The sequence below is a fragment of the Camelus bactrianus genome, chromosome 21 (assembly GCF_048773025.1).
Source record: "Camelus bactrianus isolate YW-2024 breed Bactrian camel chromosome 21, ASM4877302v1, whole genome shotgun sequence".
NCBI classification, from domain to species: Eukaryota; Metazoa; Chordata; class Mammalia; order Artiodactyla; family Camelidae; genus Camelus; species Camelus bactrianus.
Genome location: NC_133559.1, coordinates 25,859,126 through 25,885,877, shown reverse-complemented (window position 1 = coordinate 25,885,877; position 26,752 = coordinate 25,859,126). Strand labels below are relative to the sequence as shown.

Here is a 26,752-nt window from a genome sequence, read left to right as displayed (position 1 = left end):
GCGCCTGGCTGGGGAGCCGGCTGAACAAATGAGGAGACACCAGGAGGCACCTGCCCGCACGCTGGCAGGTCCCAGGGAAGGAGACTCTGGCAGGGACTGAGCCACACTGTTGATTGAGTGCCTTTCCCTAGATTTACCGATTAAGCCCCCTGTCCTCCCGCTCAGCAAGGTGAGTGAGGACCAGGGAGAAGCCGGGCGTGTCATTCCTTGGCTCGTTCTCTTTCAGGGAGGGGATGGAGTGGAAATCCCACTTGTCAACCCTGAGTGTTTTGCATGTTTTATCTCACTTAATCCTCAGAACTGTCCTATGATGCTGTGATCTCCACTTTGCAGACATGGCCACTGAGTTACAGAGAGCTAAATACCTTGCCCAAGGTCACACAGCTATAAGAGGGCAGAGCTGGATTTCAGCACCAGATCTCTGTGTCTCCAAAGCTCGTGCTTAACCGCAGATCTGCACTGGCCTCCAGGATGTCCTGGATGGAGCCCCTGAGACCATGCCCTCCAAATTCAGCGATGCTGGTCAAAACGGCTAAGGTACATATCACAGTTCTATATCTATAAATATATCTTACAGCTGTACCTGTGCAAATGTCTACAGGCCTAGGAAGGCCACCCTGGGTCCCACATGAAGGGTGAATCATAGGACCCTGCTCTTAATGCCTTATAAACCATCCTGAAGATGTCCCTGCGCACAAAGAAACTTAATACACGTGTTAAAACTGGAAATCTGAATGTCTGAAGCCCAGCTGTCGGTACAGGGCCAGCTCTAGCTGTTGTAGGGGTTCAGGGATTGCTTTTCTCTTTCTTGTCATACAGCCGTTAAAACAGTGAGGTGGACTTACGTTAATGACACAGAAAGGTACCCAAGATGATTTAAGTGAAAAAAGTAAGTGGCAGGACAATACGTATCACATGATCATGTTTGTGTAAATATTTCAAAGATATGCATGCATATACGTGCATTATTCTTAAATAAATGTGCCTCTGAATTTATAGAAAACCTTTGGTTAACTTACCAGCATTGCCTGTTGTATTACCTCTTGGGTGGCCATGGTAGGAAGGACATTTTTTATTTTGTGACTGTTTTATTTGAAAAAAATTTTCATGCTCATAAATTCACTTTAAAAAAATCAACTTTACTGAGGTATAATTTACACACAATAGAATTCACTCATCTTCAGTGTACATTTCAATGTGTTTTAAGAAATGGTGTGTACCTACATAGCTAACAGTGGAATCAAAATAGAGAACACGTCTGTCTCCACATAAAGTTCACTTGTACACTTTAAAGTTCAGCCTTCCTACCCCTGCACCCCCAAGCCCCAGCCCCAGGCAACCCCTGATCTGCTTTTTGTCACTATAGTTTAGTTTTGCTTATTCTAGAACTTTATACAAATGGGACTATACAGACGAAACTGTTTTGGTTTTAGCTGGTTTTGCTCGGCATAATGTTTTGAGATTCATTCTTCTTGTGGCATTTCCTCAAAAAGTTCAACACAGAGTTTATCCATTTTTCATTTTTCAGTTTTATTAGGTAGAATTGTTACAGTTTGACTGCACATGTACAATATATTGTGTGTAAATACATATACACAATATACTGCACATATTTTTAAACTTACATATATGTACTGTTTATTGTTTCTAAGAACATTTAGAGCCTTAGCTTTTTGAACTTACATAGTTGTCAAAGGAATAATTGCCAAGATAGATCCATTTATCATTTGATGGACATCTAGGTTATTTCTACCTTTTGGCTATTGTGCATAATGAACATTCATGTGCAAGTTTTTTATATGAATTTTTCAATTCTCTTGGATATATTCCTAGCAGTGAAATTGCTAGGATATATGGTAACTCTATGTTTAACTTTTTGAGGAATTGCTATAGTAAGTCTTTAATTAGAAAAAAATCACCTAATTTTGTTTCACTTTTTCAAAATTGTCTTGGCTATTTTAGTCCTTTGCATTTCTTTTTTTTTTTTTTTAATTGAGGTATAGTCATTTTACAATGCTGTGTCAAATTCCAGTGTGAGCACAATTTTTCAGTTATACATGAACATACATACAATCATTGTCACATTCTCTTTCGCTGTGAGCCACCACAAGATCCTGTTCCTTTGCATTTCTAAGTGAATTTTAGAATCAGCTTGTCAATTCTAAAATTTAAAAAAAGCTTGCTGGGATTTTGTTTGGGAGTGCATTGCATCTATAAATCCACTTGGTTTGCTACATTTTAATATTTTTTTAATTTAACTTATTTTTCAAACAATGCTTTCTAGGTGGAGTCAGACTCGTAGCTAGGAAGCAAGGACTCCAGGCTGAGTTGCTGAAACCTTTGCCACATCTTCAGGGTTAGAGTGAAGCAATTTCAAGATAGCTCGTGCAGTAAGACAGGCCCGCAGAGCCTGGAGTAAGCCAGTGGAAGCCTTCTGTAATCATGTCTGTTTTGTACATTTATTACCTCATTTGTTTGCTTGCTGTTAACCCTCAGAATTTTAGACATCTTTGAAAATTCCAGCCTATCGAAGTGGTGCTAAGAGAAATGTTTAGTCCAGGACTATGAGCTGAAGCCAGTGTGGTGGGTGTAGCTGCAGAGGAAGCAAGAGAATTTCAAGGGGATGTCAAAACTCAGAGGAACAGGATCTGAGCCTCTCGGTCAGCTTTAGAAAGGGCTGCCTGAGATTCTGGGACTTGTCTGAATGAAGGAGAACCTTCGGAGGATTCTTGGTTATACCCAACAAAATCCTAAACTGAACTAACTGAAGCAGGAAAGGGGCATCGATTGCCTCATAGAACCAAGTCAAGGGTAAGGCAAAGCCATACCTGACCTCAGAGATGCCGTGACACCACCTGGCTCTGCACTTCTAGTCTCTGTACGTCGGTTTTATTCTCTCAGCCAGGCGCTTCCACAAGTTCAGAGCTCTAGTCGTTAGCTTTTGTCTTTGAGGTCAGAGGGAAAAAGACAAAACTTCTCTCCCCTACCCTAGTTTGAAAAATACTGAGGGAAAACTCTGGCTGGGCTGGGATTACATGTTCATTCCTAGATCAGTCACTGTGATCAGGGAGGTGGGGTGTCACCACTGGCTCATCTGGGCAATGCGCCCATTCCTATCAGTAGACAGGTGAGCGTGGTCATTGGCGTCCCCAACCAAAACTACATTTTTGGAGTAAGAAAGGATCAATTTTCCAAAGAAATAGGAGTACTGTTATCAGGGGAAGAGGGAAGATGGCGCGGCGCAGACCACAGTGGATGATGACCAGGAGGAGAGGTGTAGGATCAACTGGGAGAATGTGAGTCTAGCACCATGTCCGGGACAGCAGGGCTCAACTAACACTTTCTTTTTAATAATAGGAAAGGCTGAGGTCTGAGTACCTATGGAGGTCACAATTCCTATGTCAAGACGTGTCATGAATGCACCAGAAATTTTCAGGTGTCCAAATAAACTTGACTTAAGCCATTTAGTTGCAAAAAGGGGGAGAAACACATATGACGAAGAAAGGATATCTTGCAAGAATTTGCCTAGCCCACAGTCAGCACTCAATTAATGCTTGTTGCATGAATTGCGCAAATGAAATGCTGAGTGTTTTTGTGTTCCCAGGTGACCATATCAGCATCCAGATGTTGCATTCTTATTTTATGATGACTTTGCTCTCAGCAGACACCCTGAAGGACTTCACAAGGCTCTACCCCTCCTTCCTTGTGAAATCTACTTTTCTCCTTGCTGTTGTCCATGGTTCAGCCACATGGTTTCTACCCTCCTGCCCAGCCCCTTGAGAAGATGCTTCTGTTGGGAAGATGGGTGTTCTAGATTGGCTGTGCCAGACATAGCCACCATATCTCCCGAGGTGCCAGGCTTTGCGGTTTGGTGGCTGGCCCTGCCTCACCTGTAGCCGGGCACTGTGACCTCTGGACTAGAAAGGGAGTTGGAATGCATTGTCTGCTCCTGAACTTTCGTAGAAACATAAATGCCCAGTCAGCTACTTGATGAGCCTGAATTTTCTGAGCCGACCTTCACGGTCTCCTCTTCCCAGCTTTGTCTTACCATCAAACAGAAGTTACCCATCTTCCAGTCCTTTCTGGAAACATGTTTATATGATTGTCTTAAAAGTAATCATGCTTGTGATGGTCTCCTTATTCACTGACCGTGGGATGTGAAATCTCTCTCCTCCTCTCTTGTCTCTGCATCTTCTGGCTGGTGCTCAGGTTGTCAGTAAGAGAAAAGATAGTCATTATCATTATTGCAGCTATGAATCATTGAGCACCTACTGTATAACCAGCATGGCGCTAGGTGCTGGGAATATGGCGATGAACAGAGGTGGGCACACTGGGCAGCTAAGGAAGATGAAGCTTCAGGAGCCTCACCCGCACCACCTGTGTGAGTGCTGGGAGTTGTAAGGTGTTCTGGGCAGGAAGAGGAAGCCTGGTGACCATCAGGAAGCATTTCTATGTGAGTATTTCTACTAAATTGTTTCAATGAGCACCTCAGAAGGGACTTAGATCTCCTAAGCTCTAGGAATTAGTGGCAATTTCTCTTCTCACTCTAAATGAATATTCATTTATAGTTAATTTTATATTTATAATTGTATATTTATTTTCTTAAAGAGGCCCCCCTCAAATGATAAAATCTTCAGCCCCCACAAAACCTGCCCCTGGTAGTGAACACAAGACATGATCCTTGCTCTCAAGGAGTTTACAGTTTAGAGGAAGAGACACTGATCAAAGAATTGCACAAGTAAATATACAGTATTAAAGTGAGAAAGGGTATGAAGGAGAACTGCGGAGTGTCATGAGTGCAACAATAGAGAAGGGGTAGGAGGGTCTTCCCTGGCTGAAAGCTGAAGGGGGAGTAGACTGAAATTAGGCAGCGGGTGGGGGCGGATTCTTAATGCTTCTGCTGCACTGACCCCGATCTGAGGCGCTGTCCTGGACAGAGGCAGAGGCTGTCCTAGCCGGTCAGTTATAGACTTCTTCCTGGTCTTGTTCCTGGTGGATGATGTAGCTGGTGTCCAGGATCTCCTCCTGTCCCAGAAAGAATTCAGAGACAAGATGCAGAGGTTAAGAAAGTAAAGTGGGGATGTATTAAGGGATGGATTGTACACTCTCAAGGGGAGAGCGGGCAGACTCAGGTGAGCGGCTGCCCTGAGTTTCTTTGGCAAGTTGGTTACTTAGGGTGTAAAAATGAATGCGTGGAATATTCACTGGGGAGGAAAGGGCTTGGGGTCATATTCCCTGATTTTCATCCCAACTCCACCTTCCCGAAAGGAGGAGGGAATTTCATCTTTATTTAACCTGGATTGAAATTGTCCTCATGTCGGTGCATGATAGGAACTTCTAATCTGCAAGGCTTATCTTATTGAAACGAGGGCATAATGAGCAAAAGGTTACACTCAGACACTGGAAATTCCTGCCTTTTCCCACTTTTCTTTGTCAGCCTCCAGGCCGCTCATCACCCCAAAATGTGTGACCACTTATCAGCCCCAAATTTCCTGCTTCTCTTTCTCTGCTCAGGGACCCCTGGTGCTTACATGATGTATGGTTTTCTGTACTTGACCTGTGCCCCTCCTTTCTGCCCAGTTCCTGCCATCTGGCCTCTGTCCCCCTTTCTCTGCTCATATCTATCTATCTGCCCACTCTAACAGTCTCTCTCCTCTAGATCCTTTCTCAGAACAACCTCATTCCCTGCTTAAAACCTTCCAGTGACTTCCCGTGCACTTAAAATCCACATTCTGTACCGCAGCCTAAAGGGACTGCCTGCGCCTCAGACCCCAACTCCTGTTCCTGCTGCTGTGCCCCTCACCTACCAGGCCGCAGGCCTGTGCCCACCGGGGTGGTTTTAAGACTGTCATTGGCCCAAGTAGCATTAATGTTGTAGGCATTACCCCATGTCATATCAACTGTATTTAAATGCACAAACATCACTGAATACCTTTGAATAAAATCTTTGGAAGCAATGTCTAGAATTTTGCTTTGGCAATCACCTGACCACAAGTAACTCCTTTGTTTTATAATGTGTTTTGATTTCTCAGAAAGTAATATGCATTCTGAGAAATTATTATAAAGTGAGAAAGTCTAACCAAAAAGTCAAGTTCAAATGTAGTAGTTTTTATGATTAACAAGTTGAACAAGTAGTGAAGACGTAATTACACTTATATCATTTAAATAAACATTTATTAATATTAATTTGCAGTTTCATTTTGATTTTGGAACCAGTCTCATGCCTCCCCGCGACCTTCCCCTTCAGACTAGCAGGCGTTTTTTAAAGACCTAGAAAAGTTCGTTGGCCTGGGAGCTATGCCTGTACCGCCTGCGAGGTAAAACAGTGCTGGCTCCTGACGCGGGCCTTTGTTCTCACTGCTCTTGTCTGCCTGGAGCCCTCGTCCTGTGGCCCCTTTAAGGAAGCTGGAGAGGAGGAGTCCCAGGTGCTCCTCTCCTAACTTAGCCACTTACCTACTCACTCACTCACTTCCATACGCAGTGTCTCAGTTTCTTAGGGCTGCTGGAGCAGAGTACCACGAACTGGGTGACTCGCAAAGCAGATTTAATGTCTCAGTTCCGAAGGCTACAAGTCCAAACTCAAGCAACTGAGGGTTGCTTCCCAAGGCTGTGAGCGAGAATCTGCCCCAGGCCTCTCTCCTAGCTGCTGACAGCCCGGCACTCCGTGGCTGGTGGAGGACTGTTTTCTCCCGGTGCTTCGCATCATCTTCTCTCTGTGTATGTCTGTCCCTGTGTCCAAATGTCCCCCTTTTTATAAGGGCACAGTCATGTTGGATTAGGGCCCACCCTAATTACCTCACTTTAACTTGATTACCTCTGTAAACACCTTATCTCCAAATAAGGGCGCATTCCGAGGTGCTGGGGGTTACTACTCCAAGAGCTTTTTGAGTGGGCACAATGCAACCCATAACAATGCATATTTACTTATTTGGTTCTGCATCTCCTTATTATCCAGGTCTTAGCTGGAATGTCCTCTCCAGACAGCTTGTCCTGATCAGCCTTCTAGGGCCCTTTTGTGGGATCCTATAGGGCCTTCCCGGGACAGACCCATCCCCCATATCCTCTGCTGTAGCTCCTCTCTGAGGTACCCAGAGAATAGTATCTCACGCATATTTACTGAGTTTCTCAGATGCTAAAAACCGCCACCAAATGGAAGAAATTAACGACTTGATAATCATGAGCACATAGCGTCTAGACCTGGTGCCTAAGGATTGATCACCAGCAACCAATCTGAGAACTGTGCGCAGCTGATCACATACCCTGGGACACCCTTCCCGAAACTGGCCTTTAAATATGCTCAACTGAAAACCTTTCAGGGTGTTAGGTTTTTTTTTTTTTTTTGAGCACGAGCCACCCTGTTCTCTTTGCTCTGCCCTGCAATTAACCTTTCTCTGCTCCAAACTCCAACATTTCAGATTGTTTGGCCTCACTGTGTGTCAGGTACTCAAACTTGTGTTCAATGAGAATTTTGGTGAGGCCGGCCTAGGAGTTTGTGTCCTTGGCAGGTCGACCTTGCCTAGGGCAGCCCCTTTCCTGAGTCCCAGCAGCTGCTGGAGCTCGCTTCTCTCCGGGGAACTGAACGAGATTCTCCCTGACAGGATCCAGCCTCCGCCACCACCCCAGGAGGTCTGGAGCCGAGAAACATCCAGAGCTGTGGTCCAAATTTGATGTCGCCTCGGGGTGAGTCACTCCAGCTTGTGAAGGCATGGCATTCTCTCCACTTCATCTGGGCTCACTGTGAGCCACTCTGGGTCTGTTCTCTTGGGAGAGCTGAGTCAGTCTGTTTGGAGGCTTCCATCTGACCTCTGGGAGTGGAAGTGGAATTTTGAGAAGACACCTCCTCTGATTGTCTGCCTGTGAGATCAAAGCTTATTTATTGGTTGTGGTTTTGTGTGTATCGTTTTGGGGTGAGCCGCTCCAACCTGCGCAGGATGGGAGAATTCTACCCGTTCCACCTGGGCTCCTCCTCTTTCAGGAAGTGAACCATACTGCGTTCATTGGGAGCCACTCTGGGGCTGTTCTCTTTCAGGAGCCAGGCCACTCTGGAAGCCTCCATCTGGGAGTGGAAGTGGAATTTGGGGGCTACACCACATCTGATCTTTTGTTTGTGTAACGACGTCTGTTAGGGTGTGTATCTGTACTTGCATTGGCCGGCTGAGACGTCTTTGGTGGGGAACGGGGCTCGTGTGTGACACTAGGGTATCTTTCCTTATTGTGGAGACTTGGTTGGGATTTTCCCTTCCTAGTCTTGGCCCCTCATTTCAGCTTCATCTCTGATCGTGCGTTGGTCGGCGTTCTCCAGTTTTAGACTGATGGGGCACTGGTTGGAATCCCTCTTTTTAGGGCTAGGGAACTGAGACCCTGAGAGACTGTTTCAAATTGTTTGCTTGAAAACTTGGTAACATCGGCCATGAATAATTAAGTATGGATGAGCAGAACTCTGTTCCAACTTTTAGTCCCCCTAGGGTATATTTTACAAAACTGGGAGGTCTTTAGCTACGCTCCCATAAATGAAAGGCAATAAAAAATATCATTTTGACACTGTGTGGGCTCCGTATCCCTGAGATCTGGAGAACAATGGCCCCTAATGGCTCTGCTACTATATCAAAGTGGGTCTTTTGCAATTGCTTCGGCTTTTACCTTGGGTGTGTGTGAGCGTCTGGGTGCCTGAGTCCAAATTCTGTCCTCTCTTCCTTGTTTTGCTGAAAGTCAGTCAAGTGAATGTGAGTGAATAATGTGCATATCATTGTCTATTATTGTTCTTTCTCTAAACTGAAGTGGATATTTGGGAACTGGAAAAAAAAATTCCTGAAAATAGCCAAGATGGCTGGGGTTTGTATAAGCAGTTAGAGGAGGAATTTGCATTTCTCACCCTTTGCCTTTGAGATGTAGATGATCTACCTGGGCTGTCAAGGAAAAAAAAAAAAAAAAAAAAAGTTAAAAAAAAAAAAACTCAAGTAGAAAAATTATGGGATCTCTGGTTCTGCCTGTCTTTACATGAAAAATTAACTTGTTAATGAGCTCTATTTAACTGACTTAAAAATAAGTGCTTATGAATTAAATACTTCTAAGTATAAAAAAAGCTAGACCAAATTTCAGGTTCATGTGATCTAGGAAATATTCAATATTGAATTGTTATCTGATAGTAAAGCCAACTCAAGCTTGTTGATACAATCAATACAGACATATCTTTTGTTGTACCTAGGTTTACTGAAGGTCAATAAGTTCATATTCAGAGTTTGTCAGCAGAAAGAAAAAAAATTAGTAACTTGTTATAATGAAATTCTTATTTTAAAATTTTTTCTTTCTTTTTTAAAAATTTAAATTAATTTTTTGGGGGTGGGGGAGAGGTAATTAGGTTTATTTATTTTTTGTAGAGGAGGTACTGGGGATTGAACCCAGGACCTTGTTTATGCTAAGCACTCTCTCTAACACTTGAGCTATGTCCTCCCCACCACTTGAGCTATGTCCTCCCCACTGATGAAATTTCTTGTAAGCGAATTGAATGCAAATGAGATAAGAGCCTTTGGGTCAACTCTTTAGAAATAATTTTGTTTTAGGAATGTATACTTACAAATGATGGTGAATGAAAAATATTGCCAGCCATATCAGTAAACAAAGGATGCCGTGACCATCAAGTCATCAGCCTTTGTTGCCTCCCCTCCCCTGACAGTGAGCGGAGGGAACTCAGGATGCAGACAAGGAGGCAGCCCAGTCTCTGCTGCCACCCCCAGTGGTGCCCCCGAGAGGGACTCATGATGTGGAAGAAGAGGATACTGGCCCTAGACAGCTAGGAGCATATCAAAGGAATGATTTCAATAAGCCCAGATCTTTGCACCTTCCCATACATAGAAAAGCGCTAAATTCCTTAACTTGAGATGTCTAGTTTTCTTTAATTAACAGTAATCTTTTGATGTTCTGGCTAATTGGTCTTTGTGGCAAAACTCCTATATATCCTGCCTTCTCCACTGCCTCTGTGGAACAGTCCCTTAGAGCAATCTCAGAGGCTGCCTCCCGGGCTCAAGTCCTCAAAGTCTGCCAAATAAAACATAATTCTCAACTTCTAGGTTGTTCATTTTTTTCAGTTGACATGATCTTTCCAGATATTTGGTAACTGGAAATTTTGGAGTTGTGCTGAGTTAAATGATGGGAGTTTATTGAATAGCTGAATAGCGAGATCATTCTCAAACAAAAGAAGATACTGAAACATTCACTAGAAGTTGAGATTTTTTTTTTAAGAATTGAGGATCCTAATTTAAATACATAATTGAAGCTACTAAAAATAACAGGGGAAACATTACAGTAGGAAAATAGGATATGTGTTTTGGGTTTAAAAAAAAGATATGAGGAATGGAATTGCATTTTGTTAAGGGAAGGAAGAGTGGGTCCTAGAGCTAATTGTTTCTAGATGTGAAAAGAAAAAAGGGGGGGACAAACTAATATGGATACAGAAAGTTGAGGAAATTTTTTAGAAAGGGAGCCCTGAAAAAGGAGTTCTGTGCATGATCGGGCTGAGCTTAGATTAAACTTGACTAGGTAAATGGATTTTGTTATTAAAAGTAGTCTGGTGCTGAGAAGGAAAAGCCGTGCTGGGCCAACTCGCAGATCTAAGTTTAATTAGTGTCAGTAACTGATCTGTTCTTATTAGAAAAAGTTCTAGTTTACTGATTCCCTGCTTCCCTTTTGTGATATTGCTGAAATGTTTACGCCTTATTGGCCAATATACCCCAAGCTTGTAATCTACCCTTTAAAGCCTCACGCACGCGTCTTAGAGGTGCTCAGAGCCCCGAGTGTTAGTCCCTCCGAGCCTGCTGGCGTAATAAACCTGAGTACTCCAACCCTCCAAGTGCTGTTTGTTTCTAGGCTGGCCTGTCGTTTCTGTAACAGTGCAGGACTAGATTTGGTTCCTCTTTGCTAAGAAAACAAGTTTATTTAGAATGCTTCTGATAACAGATTGTGTGAAAATTTTTGTTATTTTTGACAAACTTCCTATCAAATTCTAATTAAAGTTCTTTTGACTTCAGCTAACTTTGGGATGCTCCAGAGGGCCCCTGAGACATCTCAGAGAAACATACTTAACTGGGATTGGTTGATATGTTGCATTGCATAGGAAGCATTGTCAAATGAATGATAGCCTCCTTTGACTTTACGGTATGGATAAATGTTAACACAGACGTTCTATATAAAGTTTCGGAAATTTAGGTATGTCCTGGTATAATGCTGTCAGTCAGTTCTGGTCGTTATCTTGGAATGTTGCGTGTCAGAGCAACTTTATTAAGCTTCTTTGTCAAAAATATTGCAGTGAGATCTTTTATCATGCCTTTTTGGGTCTTTTGTCATTCATAGACAGTTAATGCTTTGCAAAACTACTTCATCTTTTAAGAAGTTTCACAAAAAGGACTTTTTGACAAGTACAGGTTTCTTTTAAATCATACTGCTGAGCTGGGTAAGATATTTAAGAAGTCTAATGAAAAACTGATTTCACGACACAGTGAAAGGGATTGATAGCATAGGATTGAGTGAACTGACAAATACGGTTATAATTTTTTTATTGAAGTATTGCTGGCTTTTAATCAATGGTTTCTAATTGAACTATTTACCAAATGTTTGTCTCCCTATCAATATCGTCCCCAGTGTGTAGGATAGAAAGAGAATTCTCTAATGGATTTGTCACAGAGTATAACTCCTCATAATGTACAATAATGCTTGCTTTAAGTCTGTTGCTAAAAGCATATATACCATGCTTGTGTAACAATTGAGCATCAGTGATAAAACGTATAGCCTGTGAAGTGTTTCCCATTAACGTCCCTCTGAGCCTGCTCGTGATAGCTGATTAGTTTCCCCCCAGTGTGGGTAACTAGGCAGATATAAAGGAGGCCCAGCACCGAGGGACATGATCTAAACCTGGGGCAGGAACTACCATCCCAGCAGAGAGGGACAGATGTTTTGATCATCAGTGCTTGCTATTGAAAGATTTGCAATCAAAAAGGGACATGATGAGAAAATCTGCACATGTTGAGGTGTGAGGAAGTCATACTGGCTTATACGTGGCTTCACTTTACTGACCAAAGCAGCCTGTTTTGTGGCCTTTTGGACGTGCCTTGTTCATCTGCTTTAGCCCTGAGGAGGGGAATGCATTTGAAAGTCAAAAGGGAGCAGCTGTGGGTCAGACTTCAAAGGCAAATCTAGGTGGCCATTGTGGACGTGATTTCAGACACTTTCCTGTATTGTTGAGAACTCTCATATTCTGAGCTGTGTCACACTGGGGACGCCACCAGCCATTCTCAAAGCAGTGTCTGCTGGCAGGTGGCAGCTGCAACCTTATGACCTCAAAATCTCCTCTTATAGCTATTAAATTTTTAGACAACAAATTAGATCAGAGTTTAGCAGGAAAAAGGAGACGTGTAATAGCCAATATCTCTTGTTATATATATATGTTAATACCATATCAGACGTTAAAACCTACTCAGATAAAAGTAGACAACTGGCTCCCTGGCTATGAGTCTCCCCCAAAGTGCTTTCAGGCTTATTCTCCTGAATTCCTCAGGGAATGAGATTTTATTCATACAAGACTTGGATCTAGGACTTAGAACTTGGGAACATTTCCAACTTGGTGTTCATCCCCCAAATCGAAGTAGGACTATGCCCCATTTCAGCAGAAAGTAGCCAGAGTGGTTGTCACTTCATTTGCTGAAAGATTTGGGTAGGGACAAAACAGGATTTTAGATTGAAACCAAGGTCTTCTGCTGAGTTTTTGATTAACCTCTCTATCCAAAATATTATTCTCCTTTTTGTCCAATACCTGTTCTCCTCAAGATTGAGGGGTATTAAAGAAAATGGGGGAATTGTAACTGAGCAAGACCCTGTGATGCCTTCCCAGGCTGTCCCCTCCCCCCCATCCTCTCCTGCAGCTCCTCTCTGAAGTACCCAGATAATAGTATCTCACACACATTTCCCTTTCTCAGATGCTAAAAACCACCACCAAATGTAAGAAATTAACTACTTGATGATCATAGGCACGTAGCCCCCAGACCCTCTGGTGCCTGAGGATTGAGCACCATCAGCCAATCTGAGAATTGTGCACAGCTGATCACATACCCTGGGAAGCGCCTCCCTCAGCTGACCTTTAAAGATGCTCAGCTGAAACCCTTTGGGGAGCTGGAGGGGGTGGCTTGAGTACGAGCCTCAGGTTCTCTTTGCTTGGCCCAGCAATAAATCTTTCTCTGCACCAAACTCCAACACTGCAGTTTGTTTGGTCTCACTGTGTCCAGAACACGAACTTGGATTTGGTAACACTTCTCTCCAGCATTACCATATCTTAGCAATGTCACTTTGGTAAGAAGCCTATCCATCTGTATCATGAATTTCTAATTCCACGTTTAGTTGTATTTCCTCCCAACTGGCTTGGAAAATGTTTGTTCTAATTTTCCTTGTGGTATTTTCTTTGACCCATTATTATTTAGGATTATTCAGAAATGTGTTGTCTAATTTCTAAATGTTTGAGATTTCCCCAAATACCTTAATGTTGTTGATTTCTAACTTAATTTCATCAAGGTCATACTTGAAAATTTGTATGGTTTTAATCATTTTAAACTTTGTTTTACGGTCCTGCAGATGGTCTCTCCTGGTGAACATGCCACGTGGACGTTAAGGGAACATGCCTCCTACAGTTGCTGGGGGTAGAGTTCTGTAAATATCAGTTAGTTCACGGCAGTTTACGGTGTAGTTCAACCCTCTTTATTGACTCTTTGTCTAGTTCCATCAATTGCTGAAAGACAGATGTGAATCTCCTACTGTGACTGTGGAATTATTTTTCTCTACCATCAACTTTTGCTTCATGTATTTTGAGGCTCTGTTATTAAGCTTGTACACGTTTATAGCCGTTATTGCTTCCTTTTACTCTTTATCTTACACAGCGTCCATTTTTATCTTTAGTCATACTCTTTAAACCTTGGATTCTATTTTACCTGTTAGTAATACATCCTGCACAGTCTTCTCATGCCTACTGTTTGCAGGGTTTACTTTTTCTGTTCATTTACTTTGAAGTTATTTGTGTCTCCATATTCAATGTGGGTCTCTGAGACAGCATAGAATTGAGGCTTCCTTTCTTTTCTTTTTTTAATTGAAGTATAATGAGTTTACAATGTTGTATCAATTTCTGGTGTACAGCATCATGTTTCAGTCATACATACACATACATATGTTCATTTTCATATTTTTTTTCTGATAAGTTACTACAAGATACTGAATAGAGTTTCCTGTGTTATACAGTAAAAACCTGTTGTTTATTTTATATATGGTTGTTAGTATCTGCAAATCTCAAACTCCCAACTTATCCCTTCTCATCCCTTCTCCCTGCTGGTAACCATAAGTTTGTTTACTATGTCTATGAGTCTGGTTCTGTTTTGTAAATAGGTTCATCTGTGTCTTGTTTGTTTGTTTGAATTCCACATATGCAACATCATACAGTATTTTTCTTTCTCTTTCTGGCTTCCTCCAGAAATGATGATCTCCAGGTCCATCCATCTTTCAGCAAGTGGCATTATTTTATTCTTTTTTATGGCTGAGTAGTATTCCATTGAGTATATATACCACAACTTCTTTATCCAATCATCTGTCAATGGAGAATTGAGTCTTGCTTTCTCATTTATCCTCATAGTCACTGTTTTTGTTTTTTTATTGAAGTATAGTTGATTTACAATGTTGTGTTAGTTTCTGGTGTACAGCATAGTGATTCAGTTATACATACATATATATTTTCATTATAAGTTGTTACAAGTTATTGAATATAGTTTCCTGTGTGATACAGTAGGACCTTGTTGCTTATCTATTTTATATATATAATAGTTTGTAACTGCTAATCCCAAACTCCTAATTTATCCCTCCTACACCTTATCCCTTGGTAACCATAAGTTTGTTTTCTACGTCTGTGAGCCTGTTTCTGTTTTGTAAGTTCATTTGTGTTATTTTTTTAGAGTCCACATATAAGTGATATCATATAATATTTGTCTTTGTCTGACTTCACTTAATATGATAATTTCTAGGTCCATACATGTTGCTGCAGATGGCAATATTTCATTATTTTTTTATAGCTGAGTAGTGTTCTGTTGTATATATATATCACAACTTCTTTATCCAATCATCTATCGATGGACATTTAGACTTCTTCCATGTCTTGGCTATTGTATATATTGCTATGAACATTGGTGTGCATATATCTTTTTGAACTCCAGTTTTCTCCAGATATATGCCCAGGAGTAGGATTACTAGATCATACGGTAAATATATTTCTAGTTTTTTAAAGTAATTTCCACACTGTTTTCCATGATGGCTGCACCAAATTACATCCCCACCAACAATGTAGGAGGGTTCCTTTTTCTCCACACCCTCTCCCACCATTTATCATTTGTAGACTTTTTAATGATGGCCATTCTGACCAGTGTGAGGTAGAACTTCATTGTAGTTTTGATTTGCATTTCTCTAATAGTGATATTGAGCATCTTTCCATGTGCCTATTGGCCATATGTTTGCAGAGAACCATGAAACATTGATAAAGGAAATTAAAGGTGATTTAAAGAAATGGAAAGATATCCCATGCTCTTGGATGGGAAGAATTAATATTGTGATAATGGCCATACTACCCAAAGCAATCTACAGATTTAATGTGATCCCTATCAAATCACCCAGGACATTTTTCACAGCACTAGAATAAATAATCCTAAAATTTATATGGAATCACAAAAGACCCAGAATTGCCATAGCAACAGTGAAGAAAAAGAATGAAGCTGGAGGCATAACCCTCCCAGACTTCAGACAACACTACAGGACTACAGTAATCAAAACAGCATGATACTGGCACAAAAACAGACATATGGATCAGTGGAACAGGATAGAGAGCCCAGAAATAAACCCACAGGCTTATGGTCAATTAATCTTTGACAAAGGAGGCAAGAATATACAATGGAGAAAAGACAGTCTCTTTGGCAAGCGGTGTTGGGAAAGCTGGACAGCTGCATGTAAATCAATGAAGTTAGAACACTCCCTCACACCATACACAAAACTAAACTCAGAAGGGCTTAAAGACTTAAACATAAGACAGGACATTATAAATCTCCTAGAAGAGAACATAGGGAAAACATTCTTTGTCATAAACATAAATAAAGCCATGTTTTCATAGGCCAGTCTCCCAAGGCAATAGGAATAAAAGCAAAAATCAATACACAGAACCTAATTAAATGTATAAGCTTTTGTACAACAAAGGAAACCAAAAACAAAATGAAAAGACAACCTATGGTCTGAGAGAAAATATTTGCAAATGATGAGACTGACAAGGACTTAACTTCCAGAATATACGAACAGCCCACACAGATCAATGATGAGAAAACAAAAAACCCAATCAGAAAATGTGCAGAAGACCTAAACAGACATTTTGCTGTCTTTTAGTTGGAGTGATTACCCATTAACATACAAAGTAATATCTGTACAGTTGGATTTATATTTATCATTTTGTTATTTATTTTCTATTTTTCCTCCCTTGTTTGTTCCTCTCCCTTTCATTTCTTCCTTTTGGATTATTTGAATGTTTTCTAGAATTTCATTCTCATTTACCTATTGGATTTTTAGCTCTACCCCTGCAGTTTTTAGTGGTTGTTTTAGAACACTGGCTTTTAACAGGGAGGCATTTGCCCCTCAGGGGACAGTTGGCAATGTTTGGAGACATTTTTGTTTGGTGACATTTTTATTGCAACAACTGCGAGAGCGATGCTACTGGCATTTAGTGGGTTGAGGCCAGGAATGTTTCTCAACATCCCACAATGCCCAAGGCAGCTCCCCTCAAAGAACAGTGTGGCCAGAAAGTCATTCCTGCCTCTACTGAGAGACATTGACTTTTCACAGTGCATTTAGAGTTAGCGTTATACCACTTGTAAAATATGGAAACTCTGCCACTGTGTAAGCCCTTTTGCCACCCCCCGCCTCTGTCCTTTATACCGGAGGATAGCAAACCCATGTTTAGTGGGTCAAAAGCAGCCTGCTGCCTATTTTCATACAGAGAGTTTTACTGGAACACAGCCATGCCCATTCATTTGCTCTTTGTCCACACTGCTTTCATACGACAGTGCAAGGTTGAGTACTTGTCCCAGAGATCCTATGGCCCTCAAATCCAAAATATTATTATGTTGCCCTTTATAGGAAAAGTTTGCTGTCTCCTGCTTCGTGTTATTTTTGTCATGTGTATTAATTATATCTAGTTATAAAACCCACCTTTGGGATTCTGTCTTCATTTTCCAGTGGCTTTAGGTGCCCTAAACTATGTCTCCTGGTTCTTTTGGCCAAGAAACATTGCTGGTTTCCTATCAAAGTTTTAGCTGCTCTGCACGCAGTACCAACTGCAGCCTGCCCTCAGACTACATGCCGTAAAATGGAATACTTGATTCCATTTTGTTTCCTTCTCCCAAGCATTCACCTGCCTCCAGAATCTGCCTACCTTCTCCACTCTCCAGTGCCTACATGCAGTTCTTTTTTTCCTGGAGATTATAGCTTACTTATAAAAGGATAAATTCATAGTTTACTGGGTCATAGTGGAACACATCCAGCTTTAAACATTTTAAAATTTGTTTTAATTTAAAATTTGTTTTAAAAGACCATAGCAATAAACAGAACTCAATACAAAAGAAATCATTTATCCACAATAATCTTTTTTTCCCCAGTTTGCTCAAAGTCCCTTCCAGTTCTTGTCTTTATTCAGATCCAGTTTTAACATTGTGATGATAATCATACACATGTAATTTTGTTTCCTCTTTTATATAAAATTTTAACCAATGGTGTGCTGGAAAATGTCTAACTACTTGCTCTCTGGGGTTAGGAGTGATCCTTTATTGGTAGCCTTTGCCAATTTCCCAGGCAAAATACGGCCCCGGGGCTCATTTCATACCAGTATCACTTCATCGAATATGGAGTTGGGAAGAATGTGCGTAATTGACTCTCTCCAGTCAGTGTGGGCTGGCTCCAGCACACCGCTAACTATAGTGGGTGCATAATATTCTATCATATGAATGGATAACAATTTGCTCTGTTATTCCCCACAACACTGAATATCGTCATTGCCTTTAATGTTTCATAGTCATAAACACTTATGTGTATCTTTCGTGTTTGTATTCTTTCTTCAACAAATTAATTGGGTTAAATATATAAACAGTTTTATGGTTCATGATACACACTGTACTTTCCAAAACTGTTGTTTCAATTTCTATAAGACCACGGCTTTATACAAATGCACAAACTTTTTTTTGAAAAAGTACAACATCTTCTACCAGGGATCCCACTGTGAATATAAAATTTACACTATTATCAGCACATTCCTTCTTGTTCTATTTATTAAAATTCTAACATTAAACTTTATGCCAGAGGAAAGTTCAGTATTCAACATTCTGTTCCTCCCAGCTCCTTTTGGGAACCTTGGCCTTGAACAATATAACAAGTCCATAGAGCTGCCACATAACTGATTTATGTCATCTAGAAATATAAAATAAATGAATAAAAAAACAAAAATGGAGGTTTTTTTAGAGATACACGTTGGAGGGGCTATCTCCTTGCTTCTTTTTATATCCCTCATCCAGTTTCTTTTATATGTGTTTCTTCTCCATTTGAATGTTTCTGTGAGATTTGAAGGAGTTCTATTTCAGCTTCATTCTCCCAGTAATTTTTCTTTTGTCTCCTGTTTCCTATTTTGGAGGGAAAAAAAAATGGTGTCATTTTCATGGCATGGGACTGGGAGGAGGAGTAGAGAGGTATTTGCAGAAGAGATCGTGGTGCCCTGTTGTTATTTATTTCCTGGTCCTTCTGTCTTCAGTGACCAGGGTCATATGTTGAGCACAGCCTGGCTTCCATGCCAGAGCATCCTCGTTTTCTATAGACCTCTGATTGCCAGTGGTTAATCACAAAAGAGCCTCTGTCCCTGTTACACTGAGGACTCACAGCCATCCAGGGGTGCACCTTTCCCCCTCCCCTACTACAAAGAGCGCCAGAACAGAAGCATGACCCCTGGTATGCAAGCACTCTGTGAAAGCTGGCGCCTTCCTTCCTCTTCCCTTTCCTGGGAAGCAGACAGGCTTGTTGGATCCCAGGAGGCAGTGCTATAGGGTAAGGGAAAAATGAGCTTGGAGTCACATAGGCCTGATTTGGACCTGCAGGTCCTCAGCTGACTTGTGTCTGACCTTGGCTGGTCAAGGTCCTCTTGCCCTGTGCTCCCTGAATTCCACTGGGAGAAAGCTCCCTTTTTTGCTCACAATGAGGTTTATTTATCTAATTTATGTAAAGTAGCCCTTCTCCAAACCCCCTACATGACATGTCCTAATCCACCAGACAGCTTTCGCAGGGAACCTGAATTGGAAGAGTTACTGTCACCCTGGGGCTACCCTAGAAAGCAGACATTCACAAAACAACAGGGCAGAACCAGCCGGGTGACAGCTGCAGATAGTATGGCTGGAGGAGCTCCCCCAGGAGAGGGAGCGCAGCACGGATTTTTACCCTCTTTGCTCCAGGTACCAGGAGAGAAAACGCAAGCCTGAGCATCTCAGGCCTCCTGGGACTGGGTGGAGGTGGAAGGAATTGCTCATCTTTGGAAGGGAGTGACCTCAGAGTGTGGAGGCTGCTGCTAGACGGGCACCCTCCCCTACACTCAGCTCCGGCCTTCAGGGGATCTCCGCCTTCCCTGGCCGGGAATCATAAGCTGGGCCCCGCCCATATTGCAAGAACGCGTGTCACACTTAAGACAGGGCTGACAGTCCACGAAACACTTCGGCACATGCCACCTCCTTTAATGGGAGCAGGCGGGGCCAGCCTGATGACAGTGCTGAAGCAGAGCTGAGGCTCAGGTAGGCTAAGACGGTTGCTCCAGGTTATAGGCATTACAGTGAGGAACATATTCCGGAGTCCATCCTGGACCCGACAGCCCATCCACAGCCCCGGTGCCAGGAGGAGAAGTAAGAGAAGCAAGGGCCCCTTCCTTCCTGGAGCAACACGCCGCCCCCCACCCCCGCTTCCGTGGTCAGGTGGTTTCCCGCGTTGTAAGAGAAACCATTTTCTACCTTTTTCTCTCTCAGACCTCCACCATGTCTCTCTCGGCCTCCTCCCATGCTCCCACCGCAACCCTTACGTGAGACCTCGCTTCAGTTATTTTGATGACAAAATAGAAGCCATCAGACGGGCCTTTTCCTCCCACTGTCAAACTGCAAAACCCGTGCCCCTGTGCTTATCTTCTCAGTCTCCCTTCCAGCCCTTCCCACCCACGACCCCGAATAACCCCAACCCCTCCACGTGCGCTCGGGGTCGCCCGGCTCGTGGCTCCTGACTTTGCTCGCGATCCCGTCCACCCGCCCCCGCAAGCCTCTTTCTCGGTACTAGATCGATTCCTTCAGCAAACATGCTTTCTGGCTGCCACCGAAACCCACAAAGCAAAACTCCTGGATGGACCTACACCCTCCTCCCTATACGGTCCCGTTTCCTTCCTTAGCTTCACGACCCAACTTTACAACAGAGTTGTCCGTGTTCGCCGCTTCCGCTTCCTCACCCTGCCCTGCACCCCTCAAGCCTTTCGGGTCAGGTTTCTGGTCTCACCGCGAGGCTGAAACTGCCCATCAACTGCCCTCCGCGTCGCCGGGTCCGGCGCTCCGCCTGCCTTCCTCTCACACCCTTTGACTCCCTCTTTCGCGAAGCACTTTCTTCTTTGGGCTTTTAGTTGAAACCACATACATCCATTTTCTACTGCTGCAGTAACAAAATGTCACAGACTTAGTGGTTTCCAACAGTGCGCCAAATTGCTATAGTACATTTCCATCCATCAGGAGCCCAACACTTGTATCACTGGCCAACATCAAGGTGCTGGCAGTGCTGTGTTCCCTCCTGGGGGCCCTAGGGGAGAATCTGTTTTCTTGTTCCTTCGGGTTGTTGGCAAAATTAATTCCTTGCAGTTGGAAGACTGACATCCTACGTCTTGGCTGTCAGGAGAGTGTCATTCCCAGCGTTCAGAGGATACCACGTTCCTAGGGTCATCCATCTTCAAAGCCTGCAGTGGTGGGACAAGTCCCTCTTGTGTTTCACATCTTTCTGCCTCTTCCATGATTGTATTTCTCTGACCCCTTCTTCTACCTTTCTTTTCCATTTTTAAAGATTCCGGAGTAAGATTGGGCTCACCCAGATAATCCAGGATAATCTCTCCATCTCAAGGTCTTTAATCTTAATTGCATCACAGAGTCCCTTTTGCCACATCAGGTGATGTGATGCATTCACAATTTCCATGGATGAGGTGTGGACATCTTGGGGGTCCTCCCCTTCTCTCCTCCTACCTCGCCAGTGCTTCCTTCTCAGTCTGCTTTCCTGGCTCTTCACCATCCTACACCCTCCCATGTTAGAAACTGCTCTCTTCCGTATCTCCTACACTTTCTCCATGAGCAGTCCCATCCACTCTTGGGCCTTTTAAATATCATCTGCAAAACAATGCTCCTAAATATTTATTTTCAACCCCAGATTCACTTTCTGACTCACATTTCCACTTTACGTGTGAGTGTCATCTCAGATCCAGCAGAGCCAAACAAACTGTGGGTTGTCTTTATAAGCCCTATCCCCCCCACCAGCCTTGGCCAAGTTAGTAAGGTGTCACCCCAACTCCTTGCTCTAGTCCCACACCTAGGAGGCATGCTCCATCCAATCAGTTAGCCAGGCATGTTGACTTGCTCTCCATCCACTTATTTGCTTCCCACTTGGTGTCCAGCATTCACTTTTCCATTCTCCACCCTACAGCCAGAGCAAGCTATAAAAATACAGCCAAATCAAGTCACGTTCCAGCTTAAGGTCATTTAAAGTCTTCTGAATGTAGTTACGATGAATTCTGTTGCCGAGAGCCTCGCTTCTCTAAGAGTGGTCCACAGACCAGTGGGACTGGCCTAACCTGGGAGCATGTTAGGAAGGCAGTATCTCAGCCCCACTTCCAACCTTCTGAATCAGAACTTTAACAAGATCCCCAGATGATGCTTAGGCATGCTCAGTTTTGAGAAGTGCGTGATCTGGTCCCCTTCTACCCTTCTGACTTCTGTCTCCTATTACTCTTCCCTTTGTGAATTACTTTTAAGCCACACAAGTCTCTCTGTTTACATTATGTCAAGCACATGAGGACCTCAGGGCCTTTGCACTAGCCATTTTCTTTTCTTGGAACACCTTTTCCTGATCATTAAGCAGCCAGTCCCTCTTCATTGAGCAGGTCACAGTTTAACATCACCTCCTCAGAGAGGCCTTCTTAAGCATCCTACAGAAAGTGGCCCCCCCACTACCTCTCTCCCCTCACCTCCCCTCGCTAGTCATTCACGTGCCATTCACCCTGTTTGATTGCTTTCACTCTCCTTTCTCTATCTGTAATGATCATGTTTATTTATTTGCTTTCTTGTTAAATAGCTTTCTTCTCTCCCCTCCCCCTGCCCCAAGAAGGTATGATGAATGAAGGCAGGCCCCTTGTCTGTCTTGCGCACTCCGGTTACCTGGGGCCTGGAAAAGTGCCCGCCCAAGACATATTTTTTGAATGAATTAGCCGATGCTGTCACCCTTTCCGCTCCCTCCTGTTCCTGCCTTTCCAAAATTTCTGTTCTATTACATGCTCTGGCCTGAGGGCAGATCAGGCTGCCAGAGTGCCTGGCTTCTAGAATTCTCCAGGTCTCCAGGAAGAGCTCTTGCCCATCACCAGTCAAGAAATGAGTCTTTTGGCAGCACTGAGTCTGTTAACAACTTTGAGGATGCCTGACTAAGTCCAAGTAATAATTACACTTAATTGATGGCATTTACTTAACCCTTGCTATTTGCCCAGCACTGTTCTAAGGGTTTTACCCATACTGAATAAGCTACCTTATTCCTCACTTATTCCTTACTGCAATGATTTCCTTTTTTATAAATGTAGGAAACAAGGAACAGAGAGATTAGCTAATGTGCTCAAAGTTTCACAACAAGAAAGTGGCATCCTCCTTAGACCCAGATTGGAGGCGCCTCTGCCCTGGGCCTCACGGTAGAAGGCCGTGCTCTGGAGGTGTCCCTCCACACAGGGCAGAGAATCTGCTGGCCAAGGAGAAGGCCCACCCCTCTTCTAGATCACGCTTGGGTACCTGGGACTGTCTGTGGAATTCCCAACCCAAATGGCCATGAGTCTGCTCCCAGGGCCTCTCTCCAGGGTTCCTCCTACTGAAGGTGACAGTGGTCTTGAGTAGGCCCAAATGGTGGCCAAGTGGCAGCTTTTTGCAAAAGCCATGGCCAAGCTTGAATATACAGGCCCAGTGTCCACACACATAGGGGAAGGCCCCTCACAAGGGGCCTGGGAAGAGGCGGGTTTGCCCCCCAGTGCTCCCAGCGGGATTCTGTGGGCTGTCAGGATCCATGCAGTCCTGGGAGGCGGTGGGCCTGGCCTCCCACTTCAGAATCCTCTACTTTCCTCTAAGATCATTCCACCTGTGAGCTATGCCAGTCTGTGGCCTTCCCCTTTGCTGAGAATGATTGCTGCACACACTTAAACCCACACACAGACATAGCCATGCACATTGTCTTAGGTGGTTTTTCATGGCTCAGTATCGACCTCCATTTGACAAGAGTTTAATGTTCTTATTGAGAAATGAAGGCTGCCTTTCCTCTCATTATGAAACCCATCTCAAGCAAGATGTTCCTGTGGGTAGGGTAGGATTTCTAGAGAACAGGAGGTTGAAGCTGACCTTCCTTCCTTTGTCTTCTTTGGGCGGAAGTGGAGTCTGAGTTCATAGACAGGAATCAAACCTGCAGGGCCCTAACCCAGACCCAGCGACTTTCTGAAGGACCTGGCCGTGGACCCAAGTAGTTGCTCTCTTCTCTGACGACAGGTGGAAGTGAGGCCTCAGCAGCCTGTTTTCAGAAAAAAACAAGCACCAAAATTCAGGACCTGGGCCCTAACCCTGGAAGGTGTCCATGGACAGATGCAATACCTGGCTCCTGACTTGATTATTCGGATTCAAATCCCGCTCCACCACTTACAAGGTGAATGACATTTGGGTGAGTTTATTACCCTATCTATATGCCAATCACTTTATCTATTAAATAGATTACTAGTAGTATCTATTTCATAGGATAATTTACAGATGAAGTAAATTAATGTACATTAAAGTTCTTCTAAGAAGCTGCAAAACACTTAGAAGGGCTTCTAAATACTCTGTTGTGTTGCTTATCATTATCCCTAACCATCCAAGGAGTCCAGGCAGAGGCTTGGGAAATGGTGCAACCACATTATTTTTTTTTTTAATTGAAATGTAGTTGATTTACAATGTTGTGTTAGTTTCTGATGTACAGCATAGTCATTCAGTTATATGTGGAGTTTTTAATGACGGCCATTTGTATGTCTTCATCAAGAAATGTCTGTTTATGTCTTCTGCCCACTCTCAGATTGGATTGCTTGTGTTTTTGTTATTGAGTTGTGTGGGCTGTTTGTATATTCTGGAAGTTAAGCCTTTGTCAGTCTTATCATTTGCAAATATTTTCTCCCAACCCCTAGGTTGCTTTTTTGTTTATGGTTTCCTTTGCTGTGCAAAAGCTTATAAGTTTAATTAGGTCCCATTTATTTTTTATTTTATTTCTACTGCCTTGGGAGACTGACCTAGGAAAACATTGCTTTATTTATGTTTATGACAAAGAATGTTTTCCCTATGTTCTCTTCTAGGAGATTTATGATGTCCTATCTTGTATTTAAGTCTTTAAGCCCTTCTGAGTTTATTTTTGTGCATGGTGTGAGGGAGTGTTCTAACTTCACTGATTTACATGCAGCTGTTCAGCTTTCCCAACACCACTTGCCAAAGAGACTATCTTTTCTCCATTGTATATACTTGTCTCTTTTGTCAAAGATTAATTGACCGTAGGCCTGTGGGTTTATTTCTGGTCTCTCCATTGTGTTCCATTAATCCATATGTCTGTTTTTGTGCCAATACCATGCTGTTTTGATTACCGTAGCTCTGTACTATCATCTGAAATCTAGGAAGGTTATGCTTCCAGCTTTGTTCTTTTTCTTCAGTGTTGTACTGGCAATTCTGAGTCTTTTGTGTTTCCGTATAAATTTTAGGGTAATTTGTTCTAGTGCTGTGAAAAATGTCCTAGGTAATTTAATAGGGATCACATTAAATCTGTAGATTGCTTTGGGTAGTATGGCCATTATAACAATATTAATTCTTCCAATCCAAGAGTATGGGATATCTTTTCATTTCTTTAAATCACTTTTAATTTCCTTCATCAGTGGTTTATAGTTCTCAGCATATAAGTCTTTCTCCTTCTTGGTCAGATTTATTCCTAAGTATTTTTGGTTTTTGATGCAATTTTAAAAAGGATTAATTTTTTCCCTGTCCTTTTCTGATATTTCACTGTTAGTGTAAAGAAGTGCAACAGGTTTCTGTCTGCGAATCTTGTAACCTGATACCCTGCTGAATTCGTTTATCAGCTCGAGTTGTTTTGTGTGGAGTCTTTAGGGTTTTCTATGTATAGTATCATGTCATCTGCATTTACTGACAATTTGACCTCTTCCTTTCCAGTTTGGATCTCTTTTAGTTATTTTTCTTGTCTGATTGCTATGGCTAGGATTTCCAATACCACATCACAGTTTTAATCATCCCCTAGTGAGCCCAATGTTGACCTGAGTGCAGGTGGATGATGAGGTCCTGAGCCCAGGCTGTGGGGCTTTGCAGCCTGTGCTGATGGGTTTGTTTCTCTTCTGAACCAGTGGGAAGATATTTAAATATTTTAATTTTGCTGTTGACAGTTCCTGGGGTCTTCTCAGGATGTGGTGAACCTCAGTTTCCTCACCCCTAAAGTGAAGCCTACCTCATAATGTGGTTGGGAGGACAAAATCCGATGATGTCTACACAGTGCTGAGCACATAGGAAGCTATTGTTCAATGAACTGTCCTGTTTGTTGTTATGGCTTTTGTTGGAGAGTCTGAGAAGCAAACTCAGCATTGTGGGGCTCAGTGCTGTCGAGGAGGGAGAGGCTGAATGGAGGTGGGGCCAGTCCAGGCATCAGGGGGCGAGCATTTTCTGGGCCCCCAATGCCAGCATGGAATGTCCCTCCAGACTTCAGCTCCCCTCCACACTCACCAAACTCACTTTTTCTTTTTCCTTTAAAAATAACTTATTAGCTTTGGATTACAAAACAGAGGGAAGTCACAAGGGTGAGGCCTGTGACCCCCTGGTGGCAGTTTCTTTCCATAAACACATCTGTAGACTCCAGACTCCTGCTGCCCAAGCATTCGCTCTGGTCCTAACAGCCGTGCAGCATAGTACCCGCCCTGCGGGGGGTTTGAAAAGGGGCCCCTTGCTGTCAGTCTCCCAGCCCCTTGTTACCGGTCCTGACGCCGCGCTGGTGGTTCTGTCCCAGATGAGTCGGCCACAGGCCAACTATGCCTGCACAACCTTTAGAGCTCTCTCTGTCCAGTTTTAAGTGGCTTTTCCTAAATAAACATGGCACGGGTAGTGTTGCCCATGAGGCCAGCTCCTCCCTCTCCCTTCTGGAAATGCGAACCAGGGAATTATCTCATTTTGGCTTAGGCTACGTCCAGCTGAATTTCTATCATTTGAATGGAAGACAGTAAATAAAATGAAACCCACGAATGAATGAATGAAAAAAATAGCCTTTCCTAAGCAGCACTAGGGTCCCTTTGGTGTCCCCACATCCTATGGTGGCAATGGACGAAGGGCAGGCCAGGCCAAGTGTG

At 43.0% G+C, this 26,752-nt stretch overlaps 1 long non-coding RNA gene across 9 annotated transcripts in view; it reads left to right on the top strand.

The window, feature by feature from the left end:
* The window catches only part of LOC123616831 (uncharacterized), a 48,322-nt gene that overhangs the window by 5,948 nt on the left and 15,622 nt on the right, over positions 1-26,752 (top strand). For 2 of the 9 annotated variants that reach the window (XR_012501415.1, XR_012501414.1), the window contains exons 3-4: positions 334-537; positions 7,599-7,680. This is a non-coding gene — a long non-coding RNA (uncharacterized LOC123616831). Of the gene's footprint in view, positions 1-333; positions 538-7,598; positions 7,681-23,885; positions 24,055-26,752 lie in introns of all 9 variants that reach the window. The other 7 variants (XR_012501412.1, XR_006724848.2, XR_012501410.1 and 4 more) reach the window with 5 other exon arrangements.